We start from the raw sequence: 15,742 nt of genomic DNA, 5'->3' as shown, positions 1-15,742 counted from the left end.
CACCAAAGAGACACTAAGTCATGCTCCGACGGCCAGGCCATTGCTCCAAAAGCTTTGAGGGAGCAGTCCCTAAAGCTATTTTCGGTCTGACACTTAGCACTGTGTCGTTCACCTTGGAGGTCTTGGTCACAGTCCCGGTCGAGAGGAATGTCTGGCACTGCTTTGGGGGCTCCCACCTGAAGTCTTCGGGTGCCTGTATTTTTTATGCTTCTTATCTGACCAACTCGAAGCATGCTTTGACTTCTTCACATCCATTGCCTGATGCGATGGAGGAACCTTGGTGTTGCAGGCCTCGTTTGGCTGAACCTGCGCCTAAGTGCACTCTGTACTTCCCTGCCTTTCTGGGAGCTGTAGTGACCCCTGCCCAGATGAAATTCATTTATGATGCTATGTGCTTCATATTTGGGCAGCCTGACCCTCCCGAAGCCTCAGATGGGGCCCCATCAGGTTCCACGCCAGTGGCTCCAGTGCTAATGACAATCCGTGGATCAGGTAATGGATCCAAACCATGTCACCAAGCTCTTTGCCACTGTCCTCCCCCACACTGAAACTCTCAACACCGCAGAGCCGGATCGGTACCTACCGATGCTGATTCCGGCGCAGAAGGAATACTTTGGTACTAGGTTGGTTCCTCAACATTATACTGATGGGCTAGGAATGGAGGAAGATAGGAGGGGTCGCTCAACCTTTTACAAGACCAGCCAGAGCATGAAATGTACTGGTACAAGGAATTGGTTGAGGCCAGTTGTCTGGACACCTCTCCAGATTCTGGTCTGCTTTTTCCCTCTACTGTTGCTATGGAGGAGAGAGTTTCATATGCTATGGTGGTGCGAAGGGCAGCTGAGTTCCTGGACCTTCAGCTCCCTTCTGTGGCAGTCAAGATAAACATCCTGAAGAAGGTCCTGCAACCGGGTATCCCCTCCTGTTTTTAAATGAGGTCTGACTGCTGTCTTACTGGGAGCCTGGCCCAAGCCCAGCACAGAGGCTCCTGTCAATAGGACAATCGCCCACCATCACCCTGAACCAGGTGACCCACATTTTCTCACCAACCACCCTACCCTTGAGAGCTTAGTGATTCAAGCCTCTGCATCTCAGGGCGAGTTCCCTTCCACACTCCCGGACAGGGAATCCAAGAGGGTGAATAATTGGGGCAAGAAAATGTATTCTTCTGCCAGTCTTGCATTGCAGTTGGTGAAAACAACATGCCTATTGGGCCATTACTCCAACTCCTTGTGGGAAATGGTTGAAAAACTGCTTCCACAGGTCCCGGAGGAGGCCCGGGCCATCCTTTGTCATTTCTGTCCCATCTGATACTGCTGGAGAAAGTTTGCCTTTCGTTGTGAGTTAGACATGATTGCCTCACTGGGCAGAGCAATGTCATCGACAGTGGCTGCTTGATTCCACGCTTGGCTGTGAACTTCTAGCTTTTCTGGGGATGTCCAGTCTTCCCTCATAGACATGCCTTGAGTCTCTGAAAAGACAGGTGTTATCAAAGCAGACATGATTCTAGAGTGCTTTAAGGACTCACAGGCTACTATCAAGTCCTTGGGCTTCTCAGTGGCCTCACATCCCCCATCTGATTTTCTCCCCTTTCGTGGCTATAAAGGGGCTTTCAGCCATGCCAATCATACCCCGCAACAAGGCAGCGCAAGTTCAGCAGTCTCTGCATGGCTGTGGTCACGGCTCATTCTGACCTCATGGTTCAGGCTGCTAGAGATCAGGTCAGTCAACCACCACCCCTGCCCCCTCAGCTTCCAAACCCTCATAGTCCAGCCCTTTCAGATCATGGAAGCCACTTGATGGCAGGATAAGTCATCACCTCGACCACTGGGAAGACATCATGTCGGACAGGTCGTTCTTCAGATAGTCTAAAGGGGCTGCTCCTTCCCCTTTGAGACTACCCCTCCATCTGTGTCTTCAGCTTATGACCAGCTGGTGTTTAATCACCTGAATTTGCTACAGGAGAAAGCCATGACTCTCTTGGCCAAAGGGGCCAAAGAGAGAGTTCCGGCACCAGACGTAGGCTGTGTTTGCTATTGCGCAACTTTCCTGTCATGAAAAAGGAAAAGGACTGTTCCCTATCCTAGATTTGTGTTAGGTCAGCCAAAACAGAACACTAACCTGAGCCTTCTGGTCGGGGGGGCGATGAAGAGAGGACAGTCCGACCACTCCCCTTCATATTTTCCCAGAAGGACAAATAGGAACTGCCCTCACAAGGCAACCCTCTAGCTGAATCTGCACCTGAGAGAGGGAACATACAAAGTGATTTGTTAATACATATATATATTTACTGTAGGATAGTGGAAAGGGTAAAATGTACTATTACCATTCCAGTGAGTGCAACAGTAGGGAAAGCGTTGGATAGCGTAGGGGTAAAAATTACTATTCCCACCCCAGAGAATGCAACAGTGGCGAAAGCGTTGGATAGCTTAGTGGTAAAAAATACTATTCCCACTCCAGAGAGTGCAATAGTAGGGAAAGCGTTGGATAGCGTAGATGTAAAAAATACTATTCCAACTCCAGAGAGTGCAACAGTAGGGAAAGCGCTGGATAGTGTAGGCGTAAAAATTACTATTCCCACTCCAGAGAGTGCAACAGTAGGGAAAGCGTTGGATAGCGTAGTGGTAAAAATTACCATTCCCACTCCAGAGAGTGCAGCAGTAGGGAAAGCGTTGGATAGCGTAGAGGTAAAAATTACTATTCCCACTCCGGAGAGTGCAACAGTAGGGAAAGCGTTGAATAGCGTAGGGGTAAAAATTACTATTCCCACTCCACAGAGTGCAACAGTAGGGAAAGCGTTGGATAGCGTATGGGTAAAAATTACTATTCCCACTCCAGAGAGTGTAACAGTAGGGAAAGCGTTGGATAGCGTAGGGGTAAAAATTACTATTCCCACTTCAGTGAGTGCAACAGTAGGGAAAGCATTGGATAGTAGGAGGGTAAAAATTACTATTCCCAATCCAGTGAGTGCAACAGTAGGGAAAGTAAATACTTCATATATAAATAAAAATAAAATAAATAATAATACCAATTACAAATTAATTAAAGTACACTTTTATATAATATATTAATTAATCAATTAAAAATGCAAATAAAAATTCATTAATAAAAATAATTACCTACTAATACAAATTATTTACCAATTAACAATAAATTAATTAACAATTAGAAAATAATTCAAAATTGTATAAAATAAAATAAACCATTAAATAGAATTACTTACAATTAAATTACTCCCCACCCTGTTCCCCTATAAACCCGCAAACCAATACAGAAACTAAATTAAAAAAATTAACATAATTATCAATTAATAAATTAATTAAAATTAATTACCCATTATATTTTAATTAATTACCAATTAATAATTTATGAACAATTATTTCACAATAAATACAAATAAATAAATTAACATATTTAATTATTTATAATAACTTCCCACCCTATTCCCCTATAAACCTACAACTCGCTACTGAAAATAAATTACTAAAATTAACATATTTATCAATTATTCTATTATTTTAATTAATTACAAATTATATTTTAATTAATTACCAATTAATAATTTATTAACAAATATTTCACAATAAATACAAATAAATACATTAACATATTTAACTAATTATAATTAAATTACTTCCCAACCTATTCCCCTATAAACCCACAAATGGCTACAGAAAATAAATTAGTAAAATTACCATAATTATAAATTAATTAAAAATAATTACCAATTATATTTTAATTAATTACCAATTAATAATTATTTACTAATTGATTAAAAATAAATACCAATAAATAAATTAACATATTTAAATATTTATAATTAAATTACTTCCCACCCTATTCCCCTATAAACCCACAACCGGCTACAGAAAATAAATTACTAAAATTACCATAATTATCAATTAATAAATTAATTAAAAATAATTACCAATTATATTTTAATTAATTGCCAATTATGAATTAGTTAACAATTAATTCAAAATAAATACCAATAAATAAAATAACATATTTAATTAATTATAATTAAATTACTTCCCACCCTATTCTCCTATAAACCCACAAACTGCTACAGAATTATATTACGGAAAAAAACTAAATACCATAAAAATAATTAATTAATATAAATAATAAAATAAATATACACTTTTCAAACATATACTAACATAAAAAACACTTTAAAAATTGAGATTATTTTACTTACCTCAAATTCGATATTTTTGTAGTCTATATTCTGTCCATTCTATATTTATGTAGTCTGTATTCTGTCCATTCTATATTTTTGTAGTCTATATTATGTCCATTCTATATTTTTATAGTCTATATTCTGTCCATTCTATATTTTTTAATTCGATATTAATGCTATCCTTTGCGATATTTTTGTAGTCTATATTCTGTCCTGTCGATATTGTGTCCATTGTATATTTTCTATTCGATATTAATGCAAATCGATAATAAAAACTCGATATTTTGACTGTATACCATCAGCGCTACCTGCGGTTTACAGTAGGCCACGAGCATTTTCAGTTCACAGTGCTCTCTTTTGGCCTTACAAGCACCCCTCAGGTGTTTGCCAAGGTGATCGCCTGGTTGCAGCTCACCTGCGCAGGTGACATCCTGGGGCAAACTCACCTTCAACAGCCAGGCGTCTCGTACCTCCACACTACGGTGAACCTTCTGCACTCACTAGTGTTCTCTATCAAAGTGCTGTCATCACACCTGACACCCTCCCAGACACTTCTTTTCATCGGAGCTGTTCTGAACCCAGTGCAGTTTTGGCCCTATTGTATCGAAAGGCGAGTCCAAAATATTCAAACTAGAATACTGTTGTTTCTTTTTCTATCCTGAATTTCGGTGATAATAACTCTGAGGCTGCAGGGCCTCAAGGCAACCTGCATCCTGCTAGTGGCACATGCCAGCTTTGCAGTGAGACCTGGCGAGATTATCCTGCTGCTGCATCCACTGGGACTTGGTTTGTATCTTGGAGAGAACTGCACAGAAACTGCAGTGGTGGCTAACAGACCATGATTGGGTCATAGGCAGACCACTCTCCTTTCCCCAACCAGTCCACACAGCAGTAACAGATGCATCACTCTTGGGATGGGGTGGCCTGCTGGGACAGGTGAAGATCAGATGACTGTGGTCTCCAGAGGAATCCAGACTCCACATCAACTTGCTGAAGCAGCAAGTGATTACCTTGGCATTGAAAGCCTTTCTTCCTTCAATCAAGGGAAAGATGGTTCAAGTGTTCACGGACATCATCACTGCCATGTGGTACTGCAACAAACAAGGAAGGATGGGGTTTTGGACCCTTTGTCATGAGTCCCTGCATCTCTGGAAGTGGCTGGAACAGTAAGGTATTTCACTGGTGGTTCAACACCTGGCAGGTTCTCTGAAGCCTACGAGATCACAAATGGCACCTTCAGTCCATCCTTTCAGCAGTGGTAAAAGCCTTGGTTAGATCTGTTCGCTTTTCATCATAAGTGAAGCTCAGGCCTCTTGTACACCTTTCTTCAATACCACTCCTGTCCAGAGTGCTCAAGAAGATGAGAAGCGATTGGACCCAAGTCATTCTTATGGCTCCGAACTGGGTACGGAGAGTTTGGTATCTAGAGTTTCTCCAACTGAGCATCGATCCTTCCATCAGGCTGCCCCTTTGGGTGGATCTTCTGCCACAGGTTCAGGTGGAGGTCCCTCCCCTGCTGCTGTCAACGTCCACACTATGCCTTCTTGCATGGAGATTAAGCAGCTGCAGTTGACAGCATTTAACCTTCTTCACAAAGTCTGTAATGGTGGATGGTCACCTGTCTGTCAAAATAAAAATAAAATGTATGCCTTGCGGTGGCAACAATGTTTTAAAATATTGTACAGAAAGATCTATTGATCTTCTTTCTGCTTCCCACTCTCAAGTCCTTCTCTTCATTTTGACCCTTGCTCTGCAGGGCCCTGGTCTGGGCATTCTCAAAGGATACCTTTCAGTCCTGTCTGCCTTCTTGAGGGCACCAGACCAACCCTCTTATATTTACAATAGGGCATTTAAATAATGTACAAGTAAATTGTCTCTCACCTTCCTTATGTGCAGAGGTTCTAACAGAACACACAACTACCCCATCCGGCTGCTTACCATCAAAACAGCTTTTGTAGTGGAATGACTTCTGCCTGGAGGGTGAGCGAATTGCAGCCTCTGTCATCCAAGCCTCCTTACCTAACCATCTTTACTGATAAATTGGTGCTTCACACTAGGGTCTTTTTCTTACCGAAAGTGGTGACACCATTCTACATGGGAAGATCAGTCACCATGACCTCTTTCTATGATCCTCCACACCCCTCTGAAGAAGAAGAGTGACTCCACCCTATGGTCCCAAAAAGAGCATTGTTGTTCTACCTTGAACGCACAAGAGTTCAGTGTGGACAACCAGCTCTTCTTGGGGTATGTTGTACCAAAGAAAGGCAGTGCAGTGCAGAAGAGGACCATCTCATGATGAGTCGTTCTCTGCATCAACATTTTCTATGCTCTGGCAAAGAAGCAGCCTCCTGAGGGCTTAAAGACTCGTTCCACCTGATCTAAGGCTGGTTCCACAGTGTTGCAACATGGTGTTCTAGTCTTTGACATTTGTCTGGCAGCAACCTGGGCATACCAGCACCTGTTTGTTCAGGCAGTTGTGTTTGGCATTCAAGTCAGAAGGGATAGCCTTTATGGCTTCTTTTGTCCTGCAAGACTATCTGGTCTAAACTTGCCCGCAGTCCCTCCTCAGGGTATGGTATTGCTTGGGTATATATTTAAAGTTAAGGAATCTGCGGCTAGATGTATTTATCAGATGCCCAAGTTACTTACCTGCGGACAAGCCTTATCTAGTAGAGACATGATCTGGCTGCAGATTCCTTACTGACCCACCCATTCTCCACGCATTGTGGACAGTTTTCTAGGCCCTAGTTGTCCAGAAAAACACCAGTTTTAGTGCACTTCATGGCTTTGCGTTCTTGCCTTGGAAAGTTGCGCCTATATAGGCAAGGCGGACGTCACAGCGGTGGAGACAATGACATCACACGGAGCAGACTAACGCCACCTACCAGTATGCAAGGCTATTTCTCGGAGAAAAATCTACCTGATCCAGACTGAAGCCTGTGAATTTCAAAGGTAAGTAATTTGCGGCTGGATCATATCTCTACCAGATAAGGTGTTACCGATGCTAAATCACTTGTCCTTCTGAATCAGAGAAGCTTCGACTGACATGGGCCATAATGTGTCTCTGAGCATACGGATGACCGTTACGTGGAGCAAGAATTGTCTCCAACCACACCGGGCTAGCATCTACTGTGACCTCAGTCTTTAGTTTGGGTTAAAGTAGGACCATCTCATTGCATTTTCATTTACATTTTTTTATCTTTTGAAACTTTGATCACATTCAGCAGACTATTGGAACTGGGCATTTTGTTTTGTCAACTCTCTCAATGGGACACTTACAATAGCAAAATCACAAATGTACTTTGAACAATAACTGGCCATGCCTTAGAAGGATCACAGCATAGTGATATCTTGCAGGGTTCAGGTAGCTGATAGTGCTTTTTGCTTTATCAGGATCAGAAGTCATTCCCCCATCAGAAAATATGCGTCCAAAAATTTGAGTTTGGTCTTGTGAAATTCACATTTTGCTGTGTTCAGCATGAGACCTGCATCAATAAGTGCCTGTCAAGGACCAAGGAATTAGGACAGAGTGCGTCTTTTAGGGGACCCACACCTCCCACTTCCTTGTTTTTGGTCCTGAGGAATACCGGGGATTACCCCATATGGTAGAAACGTGTCGACCAACACATAGCAGAGATACACAGGCCGTAACTCCCCTGCCAGCATCTCACCATACGTTTTAAATTTTGTCCAGTTACCTTTTTATTAAAGCTAATATTGAAGTGCTAACCAGGACAATTTTAACACTCACACTGTTTTTTTGCACCCCACACTTCACTACCTGCTCCACTGTAACCCAGGTGTTGAAGCACACCCAAGTGACGCTAGGCCACTTGGGTGGGCCCCGATGATGAAGCAAGTCACCACTAGGTGGTGAGTGAGGGGTTTACTAACAAAGGAACAGTGTTTCCTTGTCAGGAAAAGAGCCTTCTCTTCCCTCATCGGGTGGCACTCCTCCAGCTGTTTGTAATAATTCCTTGATCAGGGGATCAGGAGTATTCCCCGTCCAGCCCCTTTGGACGAAATTCCTTACTCTCTATTTTGGTTATAGACAGATAGTAGTATGTCATCACTGTTTGTTGGAAAGTGGATCATTGGTAGGGGCAAATGTAGGTCTGCCACTGGCAATAACACCACTAACACATGGAAGGACTCAGCATAGGTCTTAGAAAACTATTCCTGTGCTCAACCCTTGGTAGCTTGGCTGCGAGCAGACAGGTTTAACTTCAAAGACAGGTATATAAAGGATTTAAAAACACCAATTTAGTAAATATTTCGGACACAACACATAATAAAAATCCAATACCAATGTATAAAAATAGGAAATATCTTTTATCTTTAAAATGACACCAAAACAACAAAAATCCAATGTAGGGAACCGGAGATATGAATTTTTAAAGATTTAGCAAAAAATAGCACTTAGAAGATTATAGCACCATATTGTGATACCTGCTCACGATAGACCGGGCCAAAGTCAAAGTTTCAGGCCAGGCGCGATGGAGCCCTGAGCAGCTACAGCTCGTGGCAGGTCTCGGTCTCAGTTTCTACCTTCACACTTAGAAAATGTTCTGGAGCTTTTCTTCCTGAAGACCCTGAAAGCACCCAGCAAGTCTGGATCCGGTGAGGGTTCGCTGGCTTGCCTTTCAACAATCTCCCAGTTTACTTCCCTGGAGCAGACTTAGAATATTTTCCTTTATTGCTTCAGTTGGGCAACCCAGGAATCCAGGCCGGCACGCGATGGAAGGCAGGCGGCTTGGCTCTCGCGGTTGCTCCAGGTCACCTTTAATACGAGCACACTTAAAAACGTTTCTGGAGTTTTTTCTCATGGGTTCTCTCAATGCTCCTCATGTAGCCGGATCCGGTGATGGTTCTCCGGCTTCAGATTCATAGTCCCAGTCAATCTCTGGAAGTTGAAGCAATGGAGCTTTTAGCGGGACGAACCTGGTTGGCTTGGCTGTCTCGCGGTTGAAGGCAGGCGGCCTGGCTGGTCATGTTGAGTCAGTCCATCTATGGAGATTTCTTCCAAAGTTGCTTCAAAGTTCTCCAAACGTCTTGAACTTCTTCCTGAAGCTCCTCAAGGAGTCCCAACATGGCTCAAGCTCACTCCAAGGGTCTGGAAGCTCCAAGATGGTCCTTCAAAGTTGAGGACGTCAGTTCCCAAAATCCACTGGTACAAAACCCTTACAAATCCACTGGTAGTTCTCCAAGGTGTAGATTTAGTTGGTAATGTTCCAGATGAGCTATTTTAACCTGTAGCTTTCAAGGAGTCAACTCTTTAGTTCTTTTTCAGCAAGATAATCCACAGGGCTGTAGAAACTGTATTCTAATGTGTCTCTTTCAGCATAGCACTGGCCCTGGACCTGGTTAGGTAGATCCCAAGGTCAGTCAGTCAGTTACCACTAGTATCAATCAGCAAAAAGTTGGGGGTGCCCGGGGAACAGGATGACTTTGCAACACTGTAATTAAAAGCATTTATGACAGGTTGAATTGTTCTACATGTGGCACCCTATAATATTTCTGCAGATAGCGACAGCCCAAAGCTCAACCTTTTGTATCTGACAAACCAACTTCAGTTGATGATATACCTTGTTGAGGTCAAGATGAGAGAAGGCCTTGGAACCTTTCAGTTGCATGATAACGTGTGCTATGTGTGGACCAGGATGTCTTTCTCTCTCGATTGCTTTGTTTTCCTGGCACATATCAACACAGATGCTTGCTGCACCATCACTGTCCTTTTTTGGCACCACCACTATGGCGGACACCCAAGGCGCAGGACTAGTGGTGTGCTCAATGATGTCATGCTTCAACAGCATTTCTAAATCTTTCTCAGCAGTTAGTTGCAAGGGGAAAGTGACTCTGTGGTGCCGCTGGGCAACAGGGCGAAAGTCCTCATTGTTGTTAAGTCTTAGTTTCATTGGCTTGAGCCTGCCTAGGCCATGAAATAACGTGGGGAACTTACTCACAACCTCAGGCTCAGTGTGGATGTTTCAATTGGCATTCAATCCTATGTCAGCAGGTTGACAAAACTGAGAAGACAAGCACTGGGCAAAGCTCCTTGAGGAACATGAATTGGCACTTGCACTTATGCTGCGTCATGCAGCAATGTTGATTTGAATGATGCTTGACTCTGCAATGGGTTGGAAGTGGCCCAGGTGTCTACTTTTGTGTTTGAAGGGTGGAGGCATGGCTCAGGAGATAAGCTGTTGAACTTTTGAACTTACACAATGGTAATTTGCGCACCACTTTCTATAAACAAGCATTTGCAATGCAATAGGTCTCGCATTCATTAAGTTTGAGCTATTGGCATTGCTAACTATTGCAACATCAATTGCAACAAAAGTCTATAAATTGTAGGCCAAAAAAAGTGTATTTATTTTTGTAGCAATGGTAGCATGCTGCGCTTTAGATGAATATGTTTAAAAGTAAAGTGCGCCATACTGCGATTGCTACAATAGTTAATTGTGGATGCGTTAACAATTGATGTATGCACTGACGGCTGGTGGTGTGTGTGCCTGGTGATAGCGTGCACTGATGGCTGGTGGTGTGTGTCCCTGATGAAAGCGTGCACTGACAGCTGGTAGTGTTTGTGCCCGTTGAAAGCGTGCACGGACGACTGATGGTGTCTGTGTCTGGTGAAAGTGTGCACTGACGGTGTGGTTGTGTGTGTGTGGTTGTGTGTGTGTTTGTGGTAGTGTGTGTGGGGTAGTGTGTGTGGGGTAGTGTGTGTGGGGCAGTGGGTGTGGGGTAGTGGGTGTGTGGTTAGGTGTGTGGTTAGGTGTGTGGTTAGGTGTTGTGTGTGTGGTTGTGTGTGGTTGTATGTGTGGTTGTGTGCATGGTTGTGTGCGTGGTTAGGTGTTGTGTGTGTGGGGTTGTGTGTGTGTGTGGTTGTTGTGTGTGGTTGTATGTGTGTGGTTGTATGTGTGTGGTTGTGTGTGTGTGGTTGTGTGTGTGTGGTTGTGTGTGTGTGGTTGTGTGTGTGTGGTTGTGTGTGTGCATGTGTGGTTGTGTCTGTGTGGTTGTGTTCCCTTCATCAGCAGTGTTCGAAATGCCCTGTTTATGCCCGTGCCTGGAGGCAGAGGGCATCTAAATACAGCGCACAGGGTCTTTATAAACTGTAGTGTGTGCCATTCAGAGTACGAGGAAGGAAGCCTTCCCAAATATGTGGGAAAGGGTTTTTATGTGGTCATATAAGCACCGATAGTCAGAGGCTCTACAAAGTTTGCGGGGTGGCCTATGTAGCTATAAAAGTAGCTATAAAGAGTGCAGCAGCACTTTGAGCTCTTTTGGCAGTGTGGCCCCTGTTCCTACAGGAAGTGGAGGGCTGCTTTATAAATAATAATTAAAAGACGATGTGTGTCCCGTTTGTACAGAGGAGACATGGGTTAGCTACACAGAAAATCACAGACACACGCATTTGCAGCAGGCACTATAACCTAATATTTAACGGACACAAAAGAACAGCGCGGGTCAGGTAGCGCATCCTTCCTAGCCCTGGGCTCACAGTCACGTTAGAGGAAAAAACAAACTAGGTTAAAGTGTCCCTAAGCATTACACAGTCACAGCTGCTGGTGAAAGGCAGGGTGGGTTATTTTAAAATAATATCACTGTATGTAATCTCTTTAGCAGCCCTCCTCCTCCATTTCTCACGTGTAAGTTACTATTTAACCCCTTCCATGCGGCCGCGATTTCCCTGGTGTGCTGTAAACAGCACGAACAGGGGCGGGCCGTGACGAACCCCAGCCGTCATCAGCACACGAGCACCGTAGTGCATGACGGCTGGGGTTCGTCATCAGCATGGAAGGGGTTAACATCTAAAATAACATTGTTTATGGATTTTACGTAAAGCAAACATATTCTCTGCAAAATGTCTGTAATTGACAGTCACACATCTATTGACAGCATTATTATCCTAATTAAACAAGCAGATACAATTAATAAAACTAACGGTAAAACAACCACTGAATTTATCGCAAACGGTAAATATTTCAGCAAACAGTTCTAACCCAGAATCAGATGCGGCTGACATCTGCAAAGGGTGTTGAGGCAAACAGACACAAGGGTGATGAACCCCCCCTCCCCAGAGTCCCCCCCCCCCACTCCACTTCTAAAGAGCACACAAGGAATTCTTAGAGCGGAAGAAAAGGAAACTATAAAAGCAGTGCTTATCTTGACAAAGCACATTTGTCAAAGGCTCTGTGAAAACTGGCACAAGCATAAGTAATAAGGCCCCAGCAACAACATAGGTTGTTTATGGGCTGTTACCAGAGCTCTTATCAACGTGAAAGCAGGAGAAACTACACGTGGCACCAAAAGACAGTATAAACCCGTGCCCAAAACTGAAAATAAGAGACACACACCTCTGCAGCAGGCTTGCTAACCTACTGAGCTACATGCACATTTAACAGACAAAAAAGACGAGCAAGGCTCAGGTTGCGCAGCCTTCCTAGCCCCGGGCATAGAGTCACGCTCCACGATAAAACATGAAATAGGTTAAAGTGTCCCTGAGAAAAATAAAGTCACAGCTGGGCGCAGAAATGTGGCGCGGGTTTATAAATATGTTAAAGGAGATAATGGAATGTGTGTATACAGCGGGAGCTACAACCCGGGGACTTGGGGCACTTTAGTGCATTGAAAACAGGTGAGAGGTGCCGCAAAAGAAGTCCCGAAAGCTTTGGTAACATTGCAGGGTGGAGGAGGTTCAAACTGCCCTTAGTGCGGCGGGTCTGAGAACCTGTATCACAGGGTCTTTCTAAACTGTAGTGTGTAGCTTCCAGAGTACGCGGAAGGAAGCCTTCCCAAATATGTGGGAAAGAGACACGGCCGTGAAAGTGTGGTAAAATCTTGCGGGAGTGAGAACAAAAACAAGGAAGATAGCTGCAGATTTAAATCGTACTTTCGAAGCTGCAATGCCACAATAAATACGCAAACAAATCCCCCCCCCCCCCGGCCCTCACTTACCACATGCTGTCTACCTCCTTGGACACAGAAATGCTGGAGCAAGCACACGCAAAGCAAGTCGGCCTGGAGCGTGCCTCGGAAGAGACGCCGGAGGGCAGGAGCGTGACGCCGTGAGCGTGCACGTTGGCGTTCACAGACCCGAGTCAGCTCGTGCCCAGGTCTGGAGCGACTCGTGCACAGCTCTGACTCCATTGGGAGCTAGCAAGGTGACTATAAGTCTCGTTGGCGAGAGGTGCCGCAAAAGAAGTCCCGAAAGCTTTGGTAACATTGCAGGGTGGAGGAGGTTCAAACTGCCCTTAGTGCGGCGAGTCTGAGAACCTATATCACAGGGTCTTTCTAAACTGCAGTGTGTGGCTTCCAGAGTACTCGGAAGGAAGCCTTCCCAAATATGTGGGAAAGAGACACGGCCGTGAAAGTGTGGTAAAATCTTGCGGGAGTGAGAACAAAAACAAGGAAGATAGCTGCAGATTGAAATCGTACTTTTGAAGCTGCAATGCCACAATAAATAAGCAAACAAATCCCCCCCCCGGCCCTCACTTACCACATGCCGTCTACCTCCTTGGACACAGAAACGCTAGAGCACGCACACGCAAAGCAAGTCGGCCTGGAGCGCGCCTCGGAAGAGATGCCGGAGGGCAGGAGCGTGACGCCGTGAGAGTGCAAGTTGGCGTTCACAGACCTGAGTCGGCTCGTGCCCAGGTCTGGAGCGGCTCGTGCACAGCTCTGACTCCCTTGGGAGCTAGCAAGCTGACTATAAGTCTCGTTGGCGGCAGCGCTTCGCGCTGCAACGCCAGTGAGACCTTAAAAGGGTATGGAGCAACCTTTGACCTTTATTGTAATCTTGGGACAATGTCCAAATGAGTCCTGTTGTTTCGTTTGTTGATTTGCCTTTGTCTTTTGTTCTTCCTTGCATGCAGCCAAACCCACTTGTGTCTGTTGTACATTAGTTGACCCCATCAGCGCATATCCATCTCCTTCACTGGTGCTCCATAATGACATTGTCAAACATTGGTAAGATGAGCTTGACGACTATCTAACTTTGTCTTTTTTCTACTTGTCATAACTGATGTCACATTTTGCTTTGTGGGCACATGGCGATAATACTTTGTTTTATTTTTATTTAGATGTCCGTACCTAGGATTTACTAAATCATGTCCTTATATAGGCACAATTTGCATTGCCCTTATTTAGGCATATAATCCAAGTCCTTATTTAGGCATTAGCCATGCTATCCAAATAAAGGCATGATCACCTACATCCGTCCATCCCACCGTCACAACGAGTACTTAAAAACCAGACCCTTAAGCCTGTGGGAGTTTCCACAGCCCAGGATTATTAATTTATCCAAGAACTCATCTATTAAGCAAAACTACTATTCCTCAGGGGTTCATTCATGAGGTATTCTTCTGCCCGACTTTACGTCAATGTTAACATTCCTAGCCACCTACCAGGTATAAATATACCTCCCTTACCAAGGCAGACCACGGCTTGATTCTGCTTGGCTCGCCTCTGCATGTTAGGAGGAAACCACGCCTCCAGGAGAATTTGTGTCCCAGCCTGACGCACTGACCAGACGCTGTCATCCCTGCTTGCAGAGAAACCACTTTCCAGTGTTCTGACTCCCTTCGTGGGGTGTTAGAGTTTGAGACCCAGAAAGAGATTCACACCTCTCTCATTCTAAGGTATGGAGCAGACTAGAACCTAGAGGGACTCTTCTTGGCACACACATATAAAGAACTATAGCTTACCATAAACAGCACCTACTTCTTACCTTGTACTACACTTAGGTTAGGTGCACTGGGGTAGAATTATTTAGAAGCATCAGACGAGTATCCACTTTTTAGCCTGTGTTATTTATGTATGTTTATATGAATATATGTCATAGCTAAAAGACAATGGTATTGCAGTATTATTTCTTCTTACTGCTCACGCTGTACGCATTATATCTCGCATACTATCTTGCGATTGTAATAGCTCATATCTCTTACACGAGAAACAAGACTGTTCAATAAATCCTTTTATTGAAACGCCCGTCTATCTATTTCTGTGTAACTCTGAAGAAACTAAGCCTTCACGATTGACTGAGTGAAACTGTTACCTCTTGTTTCCACGATTCTGAGGGAAACAAAGTTGTCATTTTTATGCGGTTGTCAGAAACTACTCCCTTCTTGTTTATTCAATAAGTTTCTAGCGACCTCTGAGTTAGCTGGCACACAAAGTAATTATGTTTAATGTTCTCGATAGAGGCATACTGACCGCAATCAAAACTATAGTGTATATTATTCCAATGCGCAGAGCCTATAAGGAAAATAGGAACTACACTACCACTTCTCAAATTTTCTGGCATCCATTTTCTCTTCTCACTGTGACATTGGTTTGCAAAGCAAAAGAAAAACTATTTTGAAGTGGTGCTGTTTACCACAACCTTTGCGCTTTTGTCCTATGGCTGGACATTTGTCTTCATGTGGAAATAAAAGTCCACATCGGAAACACAATCTTTTCTTTGTTAGTGACGGTGACTTACATGCAGCTACTCAGTGTTGGTTCTTACTGTTCATGACCAACATTGATTTACTTAAAAAAATTCTAACTTCCATAGCA

The sequence above is a fragment of the Lissotriton vulgaris genome, chromosome 10 (assembly GCF_964263255.1).
Source record: "Lissotriton vulgaris chromosome 10, aLisVul1.2, whole genome shotgun sequence".
Lineage (NCBI taxonomy): Eukaryota > Metazoa > Chordata > Amphibia > Caudata > Salamandridae > Lissotriton > Lissotriton vulgaris.
Note: the sequence above shows the minus strand (reverse complement) of the source record.